Genomic DNA, 21,219 nt, shown 5'->3' on the forward strand with positions numbered 1-21,219 from the left:
CTGCTCCAGCTTTTGGTTTGAAATTAGGGTTTTGACCTGTCTATGTAAAATCTGTAGAAAAGGGTTGTCTGTATACACGCTATTTTGGTTCACGTGCGAACTCTGTAAAGACAATATGCATGTACCTGTGTAAAGACAATATGCATGTACCTGCAACTCTCAGCAAAGTTGGAGGGGGAGGACGACATACTATTTTTTTATCCAAAAAAAGAAATGGTCATCATATGATTTAATTAAATAAAAGTAAACTCTATTTTTCACGAGAATTTCCATATTTAATTAGCTGCAGTTCAGATTTCAGTGCAGCAGATCAATAAAAGTTTTTATCCAAATTTTAAGAAAAAAATTGTTTCATTAACCCCGCAGTCAAAACATGAAGAAATTCAAATGCTTTTTAGGTATACAATGGCCCCTCAAAGTAAGTGTTTAATGATGGTGCATATATCTGGTAAACATGTTAGCTTTGTCTCTAATCCTGGAAAGCACTCTGCCAGGGATTAAGTCTTATGAAGATCAGAAGATGCTACAATATTCCAAATACATCCAAATAACAACGTCGCTGATGGATAGAAAGATTAAATACAAATTTTCCAAAATTTGTGTAAGAGCATTTGAACACAATACTAATTAGTACCAGAAGATGACAGATGAAGAATTGGCACCTGACAGCATTATGGTGTTTCTATATGCTCCGAACCAGATGAACAAACCAACTAGAAAAAGCATAAACTTGTCTAGACTCTAAACAATGAGAAACAAATTTAATGAAGAAACTTCTCAAGACGAATATGTATTCCCTGCCACCATAGAAATCATAGGGCCATGTTGATGTACTATGCAAAACACTGATATAAGCATATGGGACATCATCGGACATCATCGGACTGATAGGCATCTCTTTATGAAAACCAAAATGTCAAGCAACCAATCTTTTATGAGTCAGCCAATTTGTGAAAAGTTTCAAATTTTGGATCAGAGTTGGCTCAGCAGATCTCAGCCAGGATTAACATTTTCAGGAAAGATGAAGATCTTCCTGAGATTGAAGCCAACGTGGACATGTTAGTTCACCTTACCTATGTAGGGAGAGGGAAACATATGTAATTGCCCGTTGGCTCCATGATGTATATTCATGAACCTTGATATACATTTTTATTGTTTAGCAATGAAAAATAAGATGCATTTACTCATAACAGAAATAAACTATGAGAAGCACCGGTATAAAATGCCTACTCTACATGTACGACGATAACCTATCTTTCAGGTATTGAAGTACAAACCTCAGTTCTACAGCCCAAACAGAGACTGAGAGACATGCTTCTCTGGCATCAACTCATTTCGTTTTCCTACATGGAACAAGAAACGACAAGTCTGTGTAGTGGGCACTTATGCAAACTCACATGCTCTCCATTTCAGCTGGTGTTTTTGCTGTAATAGACAGTGCATGCAATCCGCTTTGCAGCTCTTCCTGCAACAGATCATATATAAGCCTATGGCGCTTCACAAGACTCCGACCTTCAAACTTAGAGGACACAATCTTCACATTGAAATGGGTCTCCCTGGCTTTATCAGACACGGCTGCATGACCGGCATGCTGATATGAAACATCATCAATCTCCAACACCATGGGCTCCAATTCTGTCTCTAGTTTCTGCCTTATTCTATCTGCTCTGGTCGACTCCACCGACACAGCGACACTGTTATCTTTCTCATCGAATCCATCTTGATGTTTCATTTCTGTCTCCTCTTTTGCAGGGAGAACATGAACTCCATTAGTATTCTGTATTTGAGGATTAACCACATTTGAATTACCTGCACTCTCGGCCTCCATGTAAAGTTTAAGTGCCTTCCTCTGCATCAGTTTAAGCATGTTGAGAAACCCATTATTCCTAGAAGGTGTCAAGCTCTGCTTAAGACCCAACATCTGGATAAAATCTGGTGTCAGACTGAGGATTTCAGCAGGTGAGCACCCTGAGAGACCTTCAACCAAAAGAGCAGCCAGACCTTTTGTCAGAACAGAATCAGAATCAGCTTCATAATAGACCTTGGTGTCTTCCATGTATGCCCTAACCCACACCTGGGACACGCACCCTTCAACTTTGTTCTCCTTGGTCTGAAATTCTTTGGCAAGGGGATTCATATTTTTACCATAGTGCAAGAGTTGCTCGTATTTTGAACGAGGCTCGGACACTGCCCCAAACAATTTTACAATGTTCTGGAGCTTCGGCGGAAGCTCCTCAACAGCTTGGAGGCAGAGGACTCTGTGGACAGGAGTTACTGCGGGCAATGATAGTTTTCTGAAAAGGGGTTTTCTCAAGGGCAGAGAATAGAAAATGGGCCTTCGCCCAAATGATCCAAGACGGTTTACGCAATGGACTGACATTGGGGCTGTGGGCAACACAGCCACAATATGGGAAATCGCCATTGTTTTTAAATAGATAGAATTCATAGAAATGTTGATCAGATAAACAAGGTGGACTGTTTACCTGAAAGTAACGCTTATTGCTTTCCTGCAAGCTCAATCCCCATTTTTGTTTTGGATTTGTCTCTTCTAGAAATTTATTGTCTGCCAGGGGCCAACTGTATCAGAAATATCTTCTTCTAGCAATCTTACTCTGCCAGGGGCTAACTGTATCAGAGATATAATGGGTTTACCAGCAAACCCTATTGAGTTGTATCATTTCAGAACCGACAGCTGAATGAGGTTCCTTCCATCCCTGTAAATAAACCATCCTATTTGTAAATTCATAAATGTGGTATACTTCGATCACACACTCCCATAGATTTATATTTTGTTAAATATATTTGTAATTGATGTTGTTTAGGAAAATCGACAGTTTTAATTTATGGTTAAAAATTATGGCATTTTCAAATTTAAATTATTATTGCTCTAACCGACATGACTATTACCTAATCAGGAAAACTCAATTATTTACACAGTAAAGATACTATGTTAATCTCTAAATCACGGCTGTACTTCTGGCTTTCAATACCTGAGAGATATAAAAAGTCTAAATAATTTAATTTTTATTTTATTTATTTCGTTATTTTTAAAATTCTTATTTATTAGCTTTGAGTGGTTCGTTATAAATTTGTCTTAAAAAGTATATATAGAATATATATTTCTTCTTATTTATTACTTAAAAATTATATATATTTAAAAAATATCATCCTTATTTTATAATATATTTCTAATTATAAAATTGTTAAAGACAAAATGGGTTGTGTTGTTAGCCCTATAATGATGTATATAGCTACGGGATAATCATATTTTTAATTTACTATTTTATATATAATTTAATTATGAATCTAAATGTGAAGTTTTGATCGCTTTTATATATTTTACATTATAAAATACAGTTTTCATGTGAAGTATGTGTTAGATTCTATTTTGTCTTTTCCTACCTCCTCATTCCTTTTTAAAGGTTGGTATAAGAGTAAATCGAGTTGGTAAAATTAATATATTTTCCAAATTTTTTTGTTTATAAATATTTTTTATTTGAATTTGATGTTGATAAATTGTAATCTCAAATTTTAATTAGTAGCTAACAAAAATATAATGGTAATATGGGAAAGGTAAAAATGCAAATGAAATAGAATTTGAATTTCAAAAATGTTTAGCACAAAATTTTCAATAGTGTAACAACATACAATAAATTAATTTTTATAAATTCAAAGTAATCTTTGTAATTATTTCATGTTCAAAAATTCACAACGATATTCTTAAAACAAGATTTGAATATGATAAGGAAGTTACTTTTCATATGATTTTGATGTTTTCAATCAATTTGTTATGAATGATGGTTTTGGGTATCATTTGGGTTCAATTTTAAACATATTTTTGAATTGAAAATAGAGTCATTGACTCCCAAAAGGTGCTCGCTTATAGTTTTAGGGCATGGGGTACATTAAAGAGCGGAAATGGTTAGTGGTGAATTGAAACCACCAAATGAAGTGAAAATGGTTGGCGGTCAACCAAAACCACTATATATATAAATGAATGGGTTAACTCACAAGAAAATCCATGATCTCTCACGTTTTCGCTAACGGAGGAGAATATTGATGATGATTATCAAACTTCAAGTTTCAACAACATTAAACAAAATGTCAAATGGGAAACAACAATGTATATATAAATAATGTCATTAACTCCCAAAGGGTACTCACTTGCAGTTTTAGGGCGTGGGGTGCATTAAAGAGTATAAATCGTTAGTGGTGAATTGAGACCACCAAATGAAGTGAAAATGGTTGGCGGTCAACCAAAACCACTATATACATTAATGAAAAGGCTAACTCACAAGAAAATCCATGATGTCTCTCACCTTTTATTTGACGAAGGAGAATATTGATGATGACTAACAAACTTAAAGTTTCGACAACATTAAACAAAATGTCAAATGTGAAACAACAATGTATATATAGATGACAAACATAGATAAATTAAATGTCAAAGGGGTGACAATGATAATAACATGAGTGTTGCAAAGATTTCATCACTTGTGATAAATTACCAATTTAAGCATTGTTGGCCACCCAACATACTCCCCTTACATTTTCCAAATGAAATGAGCCCCTCTTTTCATTTTTGTGTATTTTAGTGTTTTTCCTCCTTCACTTTCGTGACCTGGAATGATGATTAAGTTTTTAAAGGCATAAACTTTACTCTTGTGTGATGAGTGTGGATTTCTTTTACAGTTACATGTTTCTCTTTTCGATGAGCATAATGGGGCGATGATCTTGAAAGATCTTTAAAACAGGTTCCAAATCCTAGTTACAATACTTGATATATTACAGCGTTGTCCATGTAGTTCACTATTATTTTCATACTTACTTTCATGTTATATTCTTTTTACTATTCTAATGAACTTTACAACATTGTGGTTCTCTTATATCAACTATGAGGTTGTGATTTTGTCTTGTATAAATTCCTATACCCTAGTTTTGGATTGGAAATGAGTTTATCATATGATGCTTTATATGCCTTATAGTTTGGTTGATCAATCATTTAATTATTTTTTTGGACCTTGTTGCAACATGTATCATATGACTTTGTTATATGTTGTTTGTATTTCACATTGTATTGAAAGGTTCAACCTTTAAATTTATAACGATGCCCTAAGCTATTTATTTCGATGATTATAAGTTTGGTGATTGATATATGGCTCGAAGTGATGTAACTTGACCACATGTACAATCATTATTTTCGTTATTAAATTGTTAAGGATAGAATCTCGATGTATTTATGTGATAGATTCATGGTAATGGTAATATTAATATTTCAGGTTATGTGTTGTCGAATGGATCATATATCCAGGCAATGACATGGGCTTACCATATCGACTTGGAAACTACAGATTTGAACACTTGGACATGAGTCATGTGATCGAATAAGTCTTGGATATAGTCAGTATGATTATTATGTGATTGATATGATTTCACCTCAGTTTTGTCAGTCCTTTGTCATTAGGGTTATCCCAATGCTTCCAGTCTCATTCCCACATACCCTACATTTTGGTTGAGTCTTTCCTCTTTACGTTTAGTTTATCTACAATTAGGGTTTTCCCTTGAAACTTCATCAAACTTGCATCACATTGTTCCTCAGCAAAATCACAATAAATTTTCCATGATTGTATCAAAATGAATCCTATAATTAGGATTGAACTTGTTGGGGGCAATATTATAGAATCTTATGAGGAACATCTCACTCTTTTTGAAGAAGTTGGTTGGTGGGATTTTGTTCAGCGCTTCCATGGTTATAATGACCAAGTGGTCAAGGCTTGAAACGCCTCCACTTTTAATGGTTGAAAAGCCAAGGTTGGTGATGTAGAGATGCAGGTAGACGTAGATTTTATCGCAGAAGCAAGTTGCCTCTCCACAGAACGTGAGAATTGGTCAAAAAATCATCCAGTGCCTGACGTCTCATGGCGAGAGTTTCTAGCTTCCAAGCACCTCTTATATAATTTCAACGGTATGTCAATTAGTTCCCTTACACACAAATGGAAAGATTTGTTGTATTTTGTTCGACGCTTTATAACCTGTGAAGGAAGATATGGGTTTGTTTTTATGTACCACATATGCTTGGTAATGGTATTCCTCAATTTCAAGCTCAATCTCCCATACTACTTGCATAAGAGTCTCTCTAAGATGTCGAAGGAGAGCTTAAAAATCTCGAGCGGTCTCTATTTCACCATGGCTTGATTTGCATGTTGGTAAAACACCATTTAGTCAAGGTTGATGATGCTTGGGACTCTTTTCTTGTCTGAAATGGCTTTGATAGACCCAATATAACTGATCAACAAGGAGTTTCCCCTAGGGTTTCACTAAGTATTTAACCACACAGCCTAATATTCTTTGACTCTTATGGTAATAACGATTTCAGCCCTAGTGAGTCATGTCATACTTATGGGTTAGAATTATTTGTTGATATTAAGGATGAAATCCCTAATTCGATGCCTATTCAATTTAAACGAAGTATGGCAAGGAAATTAGAGTCCCATCATGTTAAACGAGAGCTCGAGTCTAGGGACAATGTTAAGCCATATTTCATAGACCATAATCTTCATGATGGACATGCCCAGAAAAAATAAAATTGGTCAGTTTGACCTAAATCCTCAATCCCAAGTGAAAAGTAAACAATTAAAATGAAAATATCTAGAGCGAGGCATAATAGGGGTAAAAATGCTCTTGTTAAACAAGTTTGTGTTGACCTTGAACCTCTTGTCAAACCCTTGTTAAATAAAAATAAACCCTACTTTGATTTAAACCCTGGATTTGTGGACAGCGATGATAATACTCAAGACGATGAAAGTAATTCTGAAAAATATCCCTGGTACAAGGCCCACAATGATAAATCTACAAATAATATGTATTGGCATCAACAACATTTAATCATGGTACCTCATCTTGAACATCGGATTAATCAACTTATATGGGAAAATGAACAACTGAAATTGATGAATCAATTGAGGGCAAGTAAACAGGTTAAAGAGGCTTCTTGGTCTGAGGAAAAATCACAAACACAAAATACTCACATTGTCATCAAGTCTTCTAATATTAAAGCAGTTATTACCTTGGATACTCAAAGTCAAATGTCTTCCAAATAATATGCATGTTACTTTTTATTTACAGGTTGTGAATATGGCGAGGTATGCTTGTTTGTTTTTATTTACTTTATTTAGGTTTTGCTAGCAACTATATAATTTGTGATTATGTAGCTGCTTCATATTAGTTATTTTATCAACTATTGTTTTTTCTCCTATCGGTTTGTTTCAAGTTTTCCTTGTTTTTCAAGTGTTGGCATGGGTTATCTTGTGGATATTGTAGTGGATACATCTCAATAACTTAAAAATCTCCTCAGATATCTTGTCAGTTATATTCTTGTTCTTTTTCAGATAGTCTTGATACAACCTAGTTGGTCTGATAAATTAGATAGGATATGGTCCAACTTTCTAGGGACCACTTTGTTATGTTTTTAGAAATCCTATTTTTGCATACAGACACAAATGGTCGTGTATACAAGGCCTTAATTTTCAAGTGAAAAGGCGGGGGGGAAGGTGCTAATTGTGTTGTAGTGACTGTGGAACTTTGACACACTTTTATTTTAAGTATGTTACTGTTTGAATGATTTCAACATTTTAACACTTAATTGTTTGTTATATTTAGAATTTGTGGTTACTTATTAATTTGTCTTTTGAATTTCTTGTAACTATGCTTTGAGGAATTCAAAGGAATGAATGTTGTTTACATGACTGACATCTGTAAATCAACAATGAACTGTTTACACATTTTTCTCACTGCAATACTTCTGTTTTACATATTTTTTCGATCATGTTATTCTTTTATGTCTGAAGTTCGAAAGGGTAATGTTGATCTATCGATATCTTTGGTTTGAGTTTTCAGAACAAATTGTGGAAATTCAGATCATTATAGTAAGTGGTTTACTGGTGAAGCAAGACTAATACTATGACTGTAATGGTTTTTGTGTTTATATAGTCTTTTACCACTTGCCTTCTGAATGATTTATTGTATGAGTGTAGGAAGATTATGTTTCATAGGAATTATTATGGTTATTTTAATCTTGCCTTGGTTGAGCTAGTCTTAGGAGATTGCATTTATTTGCACTGCATTTTATTCCTGATGCAGAATTCGAAGAGAAAATTTTAGACTAATATGTTTTGTTTGAAAGATTAGAAGAATGAAACGATTTATAATTTTTCTGTCTTTTATATAAATATCGCATTAAGAATTTATTTAAATTTAAGTTATAAATTGCATATATAATTTAACTTTAATCATTTAATTTGCATTTTAATATTACATAGTGATCCGTAAATTGTCATGGATATTCCACTGGACAGTTCATCACAACATATCTAATAAAATTATATTTAAAACTTGAAATTCTACACTATTACAATTTTCTTATATTTTTGGCTTTGTAGATTTGTTGTTAATAGTGCATGCATGTGAATTTAAAATTATGCAAAAAATAGAGAACAATGAAATAAAATATCACACACACATTTAACACAAGATATGCTATGGGAAACCCTTTCGGGAGAAAACCCAGCTAGAAGGTGAGGTCGCTCTGCTCTTTTTCTCTTAATGGAAATATGACTGCAAGTATAAAGAAGTATGGCTTGTGGCACGTGGGTTGCTACAGTTGTAACAGCCTTGATGAAAATTTTACGTAATAAAAGTTAATAAAGGCAAAATAAGACCACGATTAAGGGACACTTATTCCAAGTTGAATGTTGGGCAAAGATATCCTAGTGGGAATCACTGGATGTGTTTATGGCTAAAGGAAATTGGCAAAGGCATTAAAAAGGAAAAAAAGGTATTTTTGGCACACTTATTTATGAAAATAAAGGAAAATAGGAGAAAAGTAAGGTGAAAGTTCATAGGTTGCATGTGAGGAGGAAATTGAAGGAAAATAATGGAAAATGAGGAAAATGGAGGCCTAATTGATAAAAAGGCTTCTGAGGATCAGTTGGCAGGCTTGGTCAGTGTAAGGTTGATCAGTTCAGTTTTGGAGCTCTCTCATTATTCTCTCTCTCTCTCACTCTTGGACACTTAGAATTTTCTTGGAGCACTCTAGCTTTGGAGCAAGGAAGGAAAGCAAGGATCAAGCAAGGAAGAGCAGGATCAAGCAGCTTTAGCATGAATACTTGCAGGTAACATATTACATGTGTGATTTCCTAGTTGTTTTTTATATGCATGGCTTTGCATGTTGTTATATGATTCTCTTACTATCGGTGGCATGGTTTTGTCGGGTTATGATAGTGATTTTCAGCCTAGCCTTGCCTTTTTTAGGATTCCATGGTGTGTTGGGATGTTGATCTCGGTTTTGAGCTTTGGAATTACCGAATGGATTTTGGAATCTGGGGCGGAGGTGGTCTCAAGGTTCACTCCCAAAGGCCTGAGAATCCCTTGATCGGTTTTGGCAAGATACACGATAAAGCCTGAGGGAGGTGTCTTGGTTTAGGGCCTAGTCATGGATTCTAGATGGCATTCCAAGTTTGGTTTGGTTTTGTGATCGGAGCATCGATCTTGGTGTGATCATGGTTTGGTGAGGGTGGATGTGGTTTAACCTCTAGATTCCCTTGGTTGTTTTTGGATTGGTTTATCCATGAGTTCCCACTTTCATGCTTGGAATATGGCATGGGGGTGAATGGTTGAAGGAAATATTTGGTTCAGCCATGTCTACGGTCGGGTGGTACGTGGAAGTCCTGAACCTGGTCAGATTTTCCTATGTTTAATAAAGGTTACGTTCTCTTGCTTTTGTAGTTATTTATATGTGGATTTAATGGTTATTATCTCACTATTACTTTCATGGTTTTATGTTGGTTATAAGCATGGTTAAGTGACTTGTCCATGTCATGGTTATTTCATGTATTTACTTGTAATTGTTAAAATGATGGATGCAAGACCTAATTGATGTCATAACAATCCCAAGGAAAGGTGGTGATCCTTCTTGTCATGTCTCATAAGAGTTTTCAGTCATTCATGCTATGTATTGTATCCTAGACCTGTAGATTGCATTGATGCCAAGTGTTTGACAGGATGCCAATCCCGGTTGGGGATGGTCAGGCCTAGTCCTGGAGTCATTTTTTGGTTTATTATTCTTTTCATCATGTGTTTAATGGATTCCAAAATTTACAGCAAGATCTAGGCAGTGGCCGGAATTCTGAGCTTGAAAAGTGCCTTAAATCCCGCGGACTTTGGCACAAGTTCTCTGGAAATAGTCCCTGGACGCAGGCATGCAAGCTTGTGGGAGCGTCCAGAGGTCTAATAGTTTAAAAATTCAATGGGATCTAGGGGCATGATACTCATGTGGTTGGGATGGCTCCTGAGAGTGTTGTTGTTGATGTGGAAGGTATTTTTGATGGGTTTCCGTCGATTCCACTTCCTTAAGTATCCCTAGGAGGTTGAATCATACCATAGTAGCCTCTCATCACATGTTTACCCTGGTTGGTGGGTTACTTGGGTAGATATGGGAGGAGGGGGTTACCTAGTGGTATCAGAGTGGGTTGCGCTCTCTTTGGGTCATATCTGATACTACAAAGTGGTATGAGAGCAGGTTCCGCTCTTTTTGGGTCATATCTGATACCACAGAGTGGTATCAGAGCATGGTTCACCCCTCGGACTAGATGGGCAGTGTGTTGGTCATGCATTCATGTCAGTTGCATATATGTTCCTTATGCTTGTAGTCCATGTGCTTGTTGCATTTGCATGGTGTTGATCATGGTTGTAGTGATGTTGCCATGTGAAGGTAGATGGTGTTGTTGTGGAATGTGTCGTCATGAATGTATGTTTGTATACGCAATTGTTATGCATGTCAGTGTCTATATGTTGTTATGCATGCATTGTCATGGTGAAGGTTGTTGTGCATGAGGTAATTGTATGCAATTAGGTCATCATGATGCTATTGGTATGTTATGATGCTAATGTGTTGGCTGAGATAGAGCAAGAGATGTAGATCATCAAAGTGAAGTTGCAACATTGGACCTCGAGGCAAGAGCATGTCGTCATACAGGTTTGTATGTTGGGCATGCAGGTATATAGGTTAAGGATTGTTGTATGCATTAAGGTTATGTGTATGCCTTTCATGTCTATTGATGTTATGGTTACATACATGATAGATGTTGTTTGATTAGTATAGTCATATGCACATGTGTCGGATAGTCATGAATGATAGTAACTTTTTATTATATGCATTGTTTTTGTTGTTTTATGTTCGTTAACTTGATGATTATGTTATGTCGTTGATGAATATGTTATATGTTAACTTGTAGTTAGCTCGATGATTATGTTATATGTCGTTGATGAGCATGATATATAACTTGTTGTTGTTATATGCTAGTAACTTGATGATTAGGGTTATTACATTAAGATCTTAATGTTATATGTATCATACTAAGTTGAATTGGTCTATGCAAAGGGTTAGGGTTATGACATTCAGGTATGAGTCGACTTATTTGTGACATTGTGTTGTACTAATCTAGACTGATCATACATATGTGATTGTTATGCATAAATGACAAATGTTTATGATTTTATGATGTGAACATGTTAGCTAGTGACTATTATGGATATCATGACCTTATTTATTTTTGAGTTGATATGTCATGAAGTTATATCATGATAATATGGATTGATTGTGCAGACAAGATGGCCTCCCCTGAGATACATTAAGGTATGAGCTTGCTTATGTCTTCCACTTTGTGCTTGAATGTTTGATTATGTCGTTTAATTTGTGTTTGAGTGTTGGTGTCTATTATGTCGCCTATATGTTGTCTGAATGTTTGATTACTTGCATGATATGAGTATGTGTCTGTAAGATTGTCTGAATGAACAATCTTGTTTTAAGATGATTGTACTAACACATATGTGTTGAGATAGCTGACATGTACTTGATTGTAATAGGTGACAGTTGTAGTATTATGTCTAATGACTATGAGTTGACTATGGATTATGACATGATTGCTAGTCTTGGTAAAGGTTGATTTCAAATTGATAGATATGATTGTCTTGATATTTGGAACATGTGTAAACAGTGCAGGAAACATGATTGGTATTAGCATGACAAGGTAATAATTGATGTGTTTATATAACTAACAGTTGGGTGATGTGACAGTGCATAGTAACACTCAATTGCAACAAGGAAAAGGTCAAAGAAAGAAATTGGGCAAGAATTCTTTTGGCTATGTTTGGAAACCCTAATTACAAACGAATGAGTGTTTTGCATACAAGAAGTCTTCTTAACCTTAATCTTGTCTGACATTATGTGGATATGTGCTAGATTCATGAACTTGTATTTGACAGGTATATTAGCTAGTCTCTAGTTACAAGTGGATTTGTCAAGGGAATTGGAATACCTTGAGAGATGACATGAATATGTTCAGTTGCAAGCAACGTTCTTAGCACAACAAGGTAAGGTAACCGGTGTATTGTTATGACATGAATGTGTTCAGTTGTAAGCAACGTTCTTAGCATAACAATGTAAGGTAACCAATGTATTGTTATGTTTATTAAGCATTGACAGTTATGTGTTGATGGCAGTATAATGCAAGGGATTGCATGGAAAAGAAATTACCATGGAATCTTGAAGAAGGCTCAGGTTTAGCTTTCCCTTGGAAGCACTAGGAACCATGGGGGTTGAGTCATAGTGTCTGTTGTTAGTCTTGTGTTTTTTGTCTTTTGGTGATTTTTTTGTGCTTGATTGCGTTTTGTTTGCGTCTTGTGCATGGGCATGCCACTTTGGTTTTGGTGTCGTATTTTTGTTGGTTTTCCATGGTTTTCTTCTTGTTTGTTTCTTGTCTTGCCTTTTATGTTTGGGGTGTGGGTGTAACACCCTCCTCCCACATCTACCCAAGTAACCGACCAACCAGGGTAAACATGCGACAAGAGGCTACTATGGTTGGACTCGACCTCCTATGTGACCTTAAGGAAATGGAATTTGATAGAAACATAACACACAGACCTTCCACATCAACTAAAGGACCCCTGAGAACCATGCCAACACTTTAAGGGGCTTACCCCTGGGTTCTACTGAAACTTTTGATCACTTGCCCTCTGGATGCTCTCATGCTATGGGCATGCCAGCGTCTAGGGACCTATGGACGCTCTCACAAGCCTACATGCCAGCGTCCAGGGACCAATTTGTCCAGTTATGTGCCAGCGTCCCCAGGATTTGAGCCACTTTTTCTGGCCAAGAGCCCAGGTCACTACCCAAAATGGAATGATATCATAAGAGCAGTAAAATAACAAGGAAACAATGATGCAAAATAAATGAGTTAAACAAGCCCCTAACCAGACCCTACTAGCCATGACATGCATTTTCTCAAACATATCACAAGCATGTAATCTACAAGGCCAAACAAGTGTGGATGCCACTGGATTTGTCCACCTACACTGTGAGGAATTTTCCTGCCTCCTACTCTTTTAGGCTTTATCGCAATCCAAACTCGGATCAATAGGCCCTAAACCAAGACCCACTCTCTAGGCTTTACCACATATCCAAGCCTAGGATTACTAGGCCCAACGGATAGCAAACCACCTCTTGGCTTTATTGTACATCCTGCCATTCACCGACAAGGATTCCTAGGCCCACCGAGGCAACACAATCTTGGCTTTACTGCAACCCACAATCTGGCTCACGGGTTACTAGGTCAGTGGCTTTACCGTGATCCACAGTCTGGTTCAGGGACCACTAGGCCATGTGCTCTATCATTCAGAGATCTACCTCACTCAGCTTCAAATCCATCCAACTTAACCAAAACATGAGAACCCCATCACACCATGGCTATTTGGAAATGGAAAGGCTAGGTTGAAAACATTGTTACACCTGGCAAAACCCATGCCATAACAACAAAAGAACCATGTGCACTACCATGCATGCCAAATCTAGCAAGGAAAATACACATGCAAATCGATACCTGCAAAGAATATTGTTGTAGTTTCTTGATCCTGCCTTTCCCTGCTTGATCTTTGCTTCCCCTTGCCTTCTTTGCCTTTATTGATCTAATGCCAAAATGCTCCAAGGAAACTCTAAGTATCCAAGAGTGAAAAAGAGAGGGAGAGAGAGAATAGTGAGAGAGCTCCAAAACTAAACTGACAAAAGGTTACACTGACCAAACCTACACAGTGATCCTCCGAAGCCTTTTTATTAATGAGGCCTCTATTTTCTTCATTTTCCATTAGTTTCCTTCATTTTCCTCCTCACATGCAACCTGTGACCTTTCACCCTTTTCTCCTAATTTCCATTATTTTCATAAATAAATGTGCCAAAAATGTCATTTTGCCTTTCCAAAGCCTTAGCCATTGCCTTTGCCAATTTCCTTTATCCATAATAACCGAAATGAACACCCACTAGGATGTTTTACCCACCATTCAGCTTGGAATATGTGTCCCATCAACCATGGCCTTATATATTTTTTACATGGACTTTTAACCAGGGATGTTACAAAGCCCTCCCCCTTGGGGGAACACCATCCTTAGTGTTCAATGACACCTATAACCAACAAGACTGTTGAAAACAAACATACTACCCATGGAGCTTTATAACATAGCTCGTTGCAGTATTTACATTGACCATTTGCTAAAGCATGACAAACATACCGTTTACTAGAGCTTTATAACACAACTCATTATGATATTTACAATAATAACCACATATACACACATACACATTTGCTTCAACCAACACATAATCATTGTTTATGGAGCTTTATAAATCCATCTCGATACATTATTTACAATAATACACACATATACACATATGCACATTTGCTCAATTAGCAAATAAAAGGATATGATGCCTGCATCCACAATAAGGGAATCCATAGGGTCACACTTCCACCCTCAAAGTAATACCAAGATTCACCTCCTTCTCGGGGAGTCCATAATCCACTACAAGGTAAAATCTACATCCAATGTCCAATGCTACAATCCTACACCACTTGTCCTCTCAGGGAACAATTACCGACTCATTGTTCCAAGGCACACTCCCAATGTGCATTTGATTTCATCTAGCAATGCTGATGACCAAAACTAATATATCCCCAACCTTTCCTTCTCTGCTACTTCCAAGTTCCACTGGCAACCCCATCCCGGGCAGTCCATTCCTTGGCATGGCTTCCTTGCATCAGAATATACAAAAACCAAGGAATATAACTGCCTCAAAATCATCATACTGGTCATGCTCATGGAAATCAATGGATACTATTGGTTATCAGTGTCCCACAATGGCCCTACTTCCTGAATGCTTTACCATCATACTACTGCATGTTCCAATTTCTTTCGTTGTTGTTGCTAATTCTTGTCGTCAGTTTCAACCACCCAACCAGGTATTTCATGATTTCCTGTACCAAGCACATAATTTCCATTAGATTCAAAATAAATTGGAAGAACTTCAAATCACACCTCATTGGTGACCCGTTAATAAGGTACACTTGAAATCATGTTCACTTCTTGTCACAACAAGTCAAACTAGCATTGTTGACCAAATCATCATGTATAAACATATCACATCAGGTTAGCTCAAAACACAACCATCATAAATCAAAATCATGACCACATGTAACCATCATAAACCAGAATCATAGATCACATATAATCATTATAGACTAGAATCATAAATCACATGCATAATAACACTGAAATAAAATATTGATACTTATCCTTTAATCAATCCTTAGCTTCTACCTTTGACTTTATTCCATACGCACTCCAGATCTGTTTCCACACCCGACAAACACTCGATGCCTTCTCCTCAACTGATCTGAAATGTTGGGAAAACTTGTTAATGTTATGCAAGCTCACTCATCAGTATTAAAAATGTGTTTAGGACCGTCTCATATTAACCAAATTGTGAAGGATTATGTGTCAAGTATTTGAGTGTCTTTTATGAGCAATGTATGAGGTTAATTAGTTGTTTAAAAACACATATACAACAAGTAAATTGTAGAAAAGTAAAACACAACAAACTCATAACACAAAGTTGATAAAGGATTTCACTCCTCCTGGGCTACATCTCCTTGGACTTGCTTCAAAGGCTAGGCCTTCAGATTAATGGTTAAATCTCTGATTACATGCACCTACAGTGCTCCAATGGCTTTGCAACCTGCTCCATTGGATTCAGAAGACCCAAAAACCCCAAAAATGACTCTCCAAGCTCTGCAATTGGACTTCAGCTAATCTAGGCTTAACCTCCTCTCCTAGTGGCCCTAAGCTTCCTTAAAATTCAACGTAGAAAAATCACGTACAAAAGTGTCTTTTTTCCTCTGCAACCTATTCCATTGTGTTCAGAGCATCTAAAAAATCTAGGAATGACTCTTTCTGAGCCAAAATTGGTTGAAATATGACAAAGTTATGGCCTCTTTAGTTTTCCCTAGGAAAACTCCACCAAAACTAGAGAAACTCCAATTAACTCCCCCAATTTGGAGTAGTTCTGGATTTAGCGGAGTTAACTGGAGTTTCTCTAGTTTTGGTGGAGTTTTCCTAGGGAAAACTGAAGAGGCCATAACTTTGGCATATTTCAATTAATTTTGGCTCAGAAAGAGTCATTCCTAGATTTTTTGGATGCTCTGAACACAATGGAATAGGTTGCAGAGGCAAAAAGACACTTTTGTACGTGATTTTGCTACATTGAAGTTTAAGGAAGCCTAGGACCACCAGGAGAGGAGGTCAAGCCTAGATCAGCTGAAGTCCAATTGCAGAGCTTGGAGAGTCATTTTTGGGGTTTTTGAGTCTTATGAATCCAATGGAGTAGGTTGCAAAGCCATTGGAGAATTGCAGGTGCATGTAAGAAGAGATTTGACCATTAATCCAAAGAGGGCCTAGCCATTGAAGTAGGTCCAAGGAGATGTAGCCCAGGACTGGTGAACTCCTTTATCAGCTTTGTGTTATGATTTTGTTGTGTTTTACTTTTCTGCAATTTTCTTGTTGTATATGTGTTTTTAAAAAACTAATTAACCTCATACATTTCTCATAAAAGACACTCAAATACTTGACACATAATCCTTCACAATTTGGTTAATATGAGACGATCCTAAACACATTTTTAATACTAATGAGGGAGCTTGCATAACATTAACAAGTTTTCCCAACATTTCAGATCAAGTTGGTATTAGAGCATTGTTAGCTCATTTTAACCCTGAGATGGTTTGCCAAGGTTAGCTAGAAAATTAGCTATTGGTTTTGTATTTGTGCAAGGAAAATTTAATTGTGTGCAAGTTTATGTGATGGCAGCTTCAACAAGTGATGTTTCTAATCCATCTTCCTTAGCAAGACTCTTTGATGAAGAGATGTTGCAAGAGCTTATCATCATGAGAGATATGGTGAAAGAGTTGTATGAAGATAGGAAGGAGAACACTATACTTCAAGAGGAATTGATGGCCATGAAGGAGGAGAAGCAAGAGATTCTTGAAAAGATGCATGAGATAGAGATTCAACTCCATGATGCAAAGGAAACCCTAGCCAAGTATGTGCATGAAAATGAGGTATGCAATTCAAGTTTATCTTCAATTTCCACTCAAAATGAATGTTTTGGTGCTTTTGAAAGACACACTAGAGTAATAGGGTCCAAATTATTGATGAATATGGGCTATGAAGGTAAAGGGTTAGGCAAACATGTACAAGGCATAGTTGAGCCAATCGTTGTTGAGGAAATGCCTAGGTATTTGGGTCTTGGTTATGGACAACATGATGGAGAATGCTCCAAAGACAAGAAAGCACATGAAGGTGTTCCAAGAAGGACTTTCATTGCATGTTCATTACCTCAAGCTTGTGAAGTTTGTGTTCACGAGGAATGCAAAAGTTTTATACCCACTTTGCAAGAAGATGCTAATAAGCATGCAACTAATGGAAATGGCAAACATGAGGACGTTGAAAGCTCTAAGGTCATTGAAACCATTATTGGTATTCCGAAGAGAGCCACTACCTCATCAAATTCACCTCCTCAAGAAGGTGACAAAGGTGAATGTGCAAGGTATAAATCTTCCTTTAATCAAGTTTCTTTTGATTATGATAAACATGGTAAATCTTCACATAAGATTTGGAGAAAATTTACATGTTCCTTTTGTGGTTTGAATAACCATATTGTTTCGAGGTGTTGGAAGAGGATAGCCATACACAGGAAACTTTCAAAACAAAAGAGACAGAAATCCAAAGGTCCATTGGATAATGGAAACCATGTTGAAAAGAAGATGCAATTATTTTGCACTCATTGCCATAAGCAGGGTCATCTTGTAGACAAGTGTTGGACTTTGCATTCAACAAATCATCCACGACATTTGAAGAAGGTGGAGAGAGATTTTGGCAAGAATGGAAAAGATGATTCCATAATTGATGTGGGTCAGGATGATACACATGATGAAGTGTAGCTGAAAGAAGCACCATTGAAATGGTTTGGAAAGAGATGGTTAGATTTCTTAACCAATTAAGGCCTTGCATTTCTTTTGATAATTGATGCAAATATTGCCTTATTGATGCATTTCCTTGTTATTTGGATGCATTTCTTTTCTCCTAAAAGGATGTTGCATATTGCATGAAGAAAGATGTTGGAAAAGTAGAGTAATGTTGACTCACTTAGATGCAGCAAAGATGGCAATTTGCAACTACAAATTTGCATGCATGTTGAATTCTTGAACTTGCATGTTTACGTCATGAAGGTGTTCGAAAGTGGAGTATGTTGACTCACTTTATTGTAGCAAATTTGGTCATTTCAGCTCTTTAAGTACTCGTACATACCAATGGGATTCGTGTACTTGTGATTGTACTTGTGAGAGAGTTGAGAATTGTTATACATGCATGAGAGTTTGTGTGTGTGAACAATGGAATTTTTAATAGTTTCATTATGCTTGAAAATGCATGAGTGATTGACTTGTGTTGGTTGATTTCTTTGTTAACATGTATGTTGTCAACTTGAGAATGTTGATCATTTGCACATGCATGAGTGTTGGCTTGTGTGGTTGATTGATTGTTACATGTATGTTATATTGACTTGGAAGAGTTGATTTTGTCTCCAAAGATGAAAGGGAGATGTGACGAATTGTTTCATGAGAATGTGGAATTCTTGTTGTAAATCGTCAAGTTGTTGTACATGCTTTTGCTTGATTTGAAAGTCAGTTGCTTTGAAGAAGCATGTTTTGTCGACTTGTGTTTAGTAAACCATCGACTAAACACCAAGATGGTTTATACACCAAGATGTAAGAGTACATGGTGATGTTCACATGATGTGACATTTGTTGCTTTGAAGAAGCAAAAGGAAGAGGTCGTCAAGTTATATTCTTGCATGAGTGTTTTTCAAGGTTAATGGTGTTTCTTGTGACAAGATGTCACAGGATTTTGGAAGGTCCACACTTGAGAAAGAGGCTCATGATTAGCATTCATTTTCAAATCATGACATGAGCAACATGTTAATACTGGAGGATGATGGAATCAAGAAGCGAAAGTGGACAAAAATGCCAAAAAAAATTACAGCCTTTGTAAAACATCAAATGGTCTATAATGTGATTTTATGTGTTGACGCCAAGAAGTGAAGGAGATGGCGAATGCATTCTTCCAGATGTTGAATTTGGAAATGTTGAGGTAAAAGAATGGTCATTTCTTTTCTTGTTATTACTGATATTGGAACTCATTGTTGTAGTTCACTTAGATGGGCTTAACTTGGAAAAGTGGTTTCCAAGGAGAAGCTTGCATCGAATGCATGTGTTGCAAAGGAGGAACATGATTCTCAGTGGGAAGGCCATCAGTCAGCTTTCCAAGCACCGAGGGATTGCTTTGGTACACAGGGTGTTTAATCAGCAAGCAACCAACAAGTTTTGTATTGGGTCAACATCAAAAGGAGAAAATTGGTTGAAGTGCCAAGCCATTTGCAAGGCAAGGCATGTCAGTGAACCTAAGTGGTTGTCATGGAGATTTTTCCAAGTAGAATCAATTGATAGAACTTGGGAAGGAGAAGAGTATTTAGCTCTCATCAGATAACCAACTTTTGTTGGTCCAAAAGCTTGTAAGTAGGAAGGAGTGATCAGAATCTGGATTAGGGGAAAAAATTATGCTCATAATCAATCAAAACCTGAACGATGGTGTCCGTCTCGGTGACATGATCCCATGTTTCACTCAAAACGGAGTTCGTATGAGAAAGTTAGAGCCTGTTGTCCATTTTGTCAAACATGCAAAATTTTGTGACTTAGATGCTGACTAGGCATCCGTACAACCTAGTTAGCAAAAAGAATATTCTAGAGAATATTCCTAGAATATACCCACAGGTGGCTCAGTGGGGTCTTGAAATTTGGCGGCACGTGATTTGTCTGGAGCATTTGGGTGGACCAATGAGAACGTGACACGTGGCAAGCCCAGAGGCTGCCATGTGTCCCTCCCCAAAGGCATATGAACATCAACGCGTAATGGCAAAAAAAAAAATTGTCAAGTCGGGGAGTTGAACCCGTGACCTCGCCTAAAGAAGCGCAATGCTTTACAGTTCTACCACCACCATGTCTCTTAACAAGCATAGGGCACATTTGGTATTTAAATAATATGTCGTTGAAGGTTGGGGGAGGTAACCACTAGAGTTAACCTCTGCATGTGACCACGTTTGTAAACCGGCGGCCAGCATTTTATGTTAACCGTTAGCAGTTACGTATTCGCCAAGTAGTCTAACCGTCGAGTAACCTCCGCATGTGAGCACTAAAAACCTTAACTGCTAGCACTTTATGCTAACCGCTAGATTAATGCGCTAAGCGGGATTAGCGCTAATTAACACCTTTTTAACTATTAATTAATTTCATATTAGGTTGGCGGTAGATTTGGTGGGTCCACTAAATCTAGAATTCCTCCATTTTTGGTAGAGTTAACTGGAGTTCCTCTAGTTTTGGTGGAGATTTCCTAGGAGAAACTGAAGAGGCCATAACTTTGACAGTTTTCGACCAATTTTGGCTCAGAAAGAGTCATTCCTAGATGATTTTGATGCTCTAAACACAATGGAATAGGTTGTATAGGTAGAAAGTCACATATGTACTTGATTGTGCTACGTTGAAGTTTAAGGAAGCCTAGGGCCACCAGGAGAGGAGGTCAAGCCTAGATCAGCTAAAGTCCAATTATAGAGTTTGGAGAGTCATTTTTGGGGTTTTGGGGTCTTCTAAATCCAATGGAGCAGATTGCAAAGCCATTGGAGAACTGCAGGTGCATGTAATCAGAGAATTGACCATTAATCCAAAGAGG

General features: G+C 36.9%; 1 pseudogene; it reads right to left on the reverse strand.

Annotated features, from left to right (window-relative positions):
- Positions 1-760: 760 nt before the first annotated feature.
- Positions 761-2,782, reverse strand: LOC149253607 (sufE-like protein 1, chloroplastic/mitochondrial pseudogene; annotated as a pseudogene).
- Between the last annotated feature and the right edge of the window lie 18,437 nt (positions 2,783-21,219).

This window comes from Pinus tabuliformis, chromosome 7 (genome assembly GCF_031772625.1).
Source record: "Pinus tabuliformis cultivar Carrire ecotype Pingquan chromosome 7, CPIR1, whole genome shotgun sequence".
Classification (NCBI taxonomy): Eukaryota; Viridiplantae; Streptophyta; class Pinopsida; order Pinales; family Pinaceae; genus Pinus; species Pinus tabuliformis.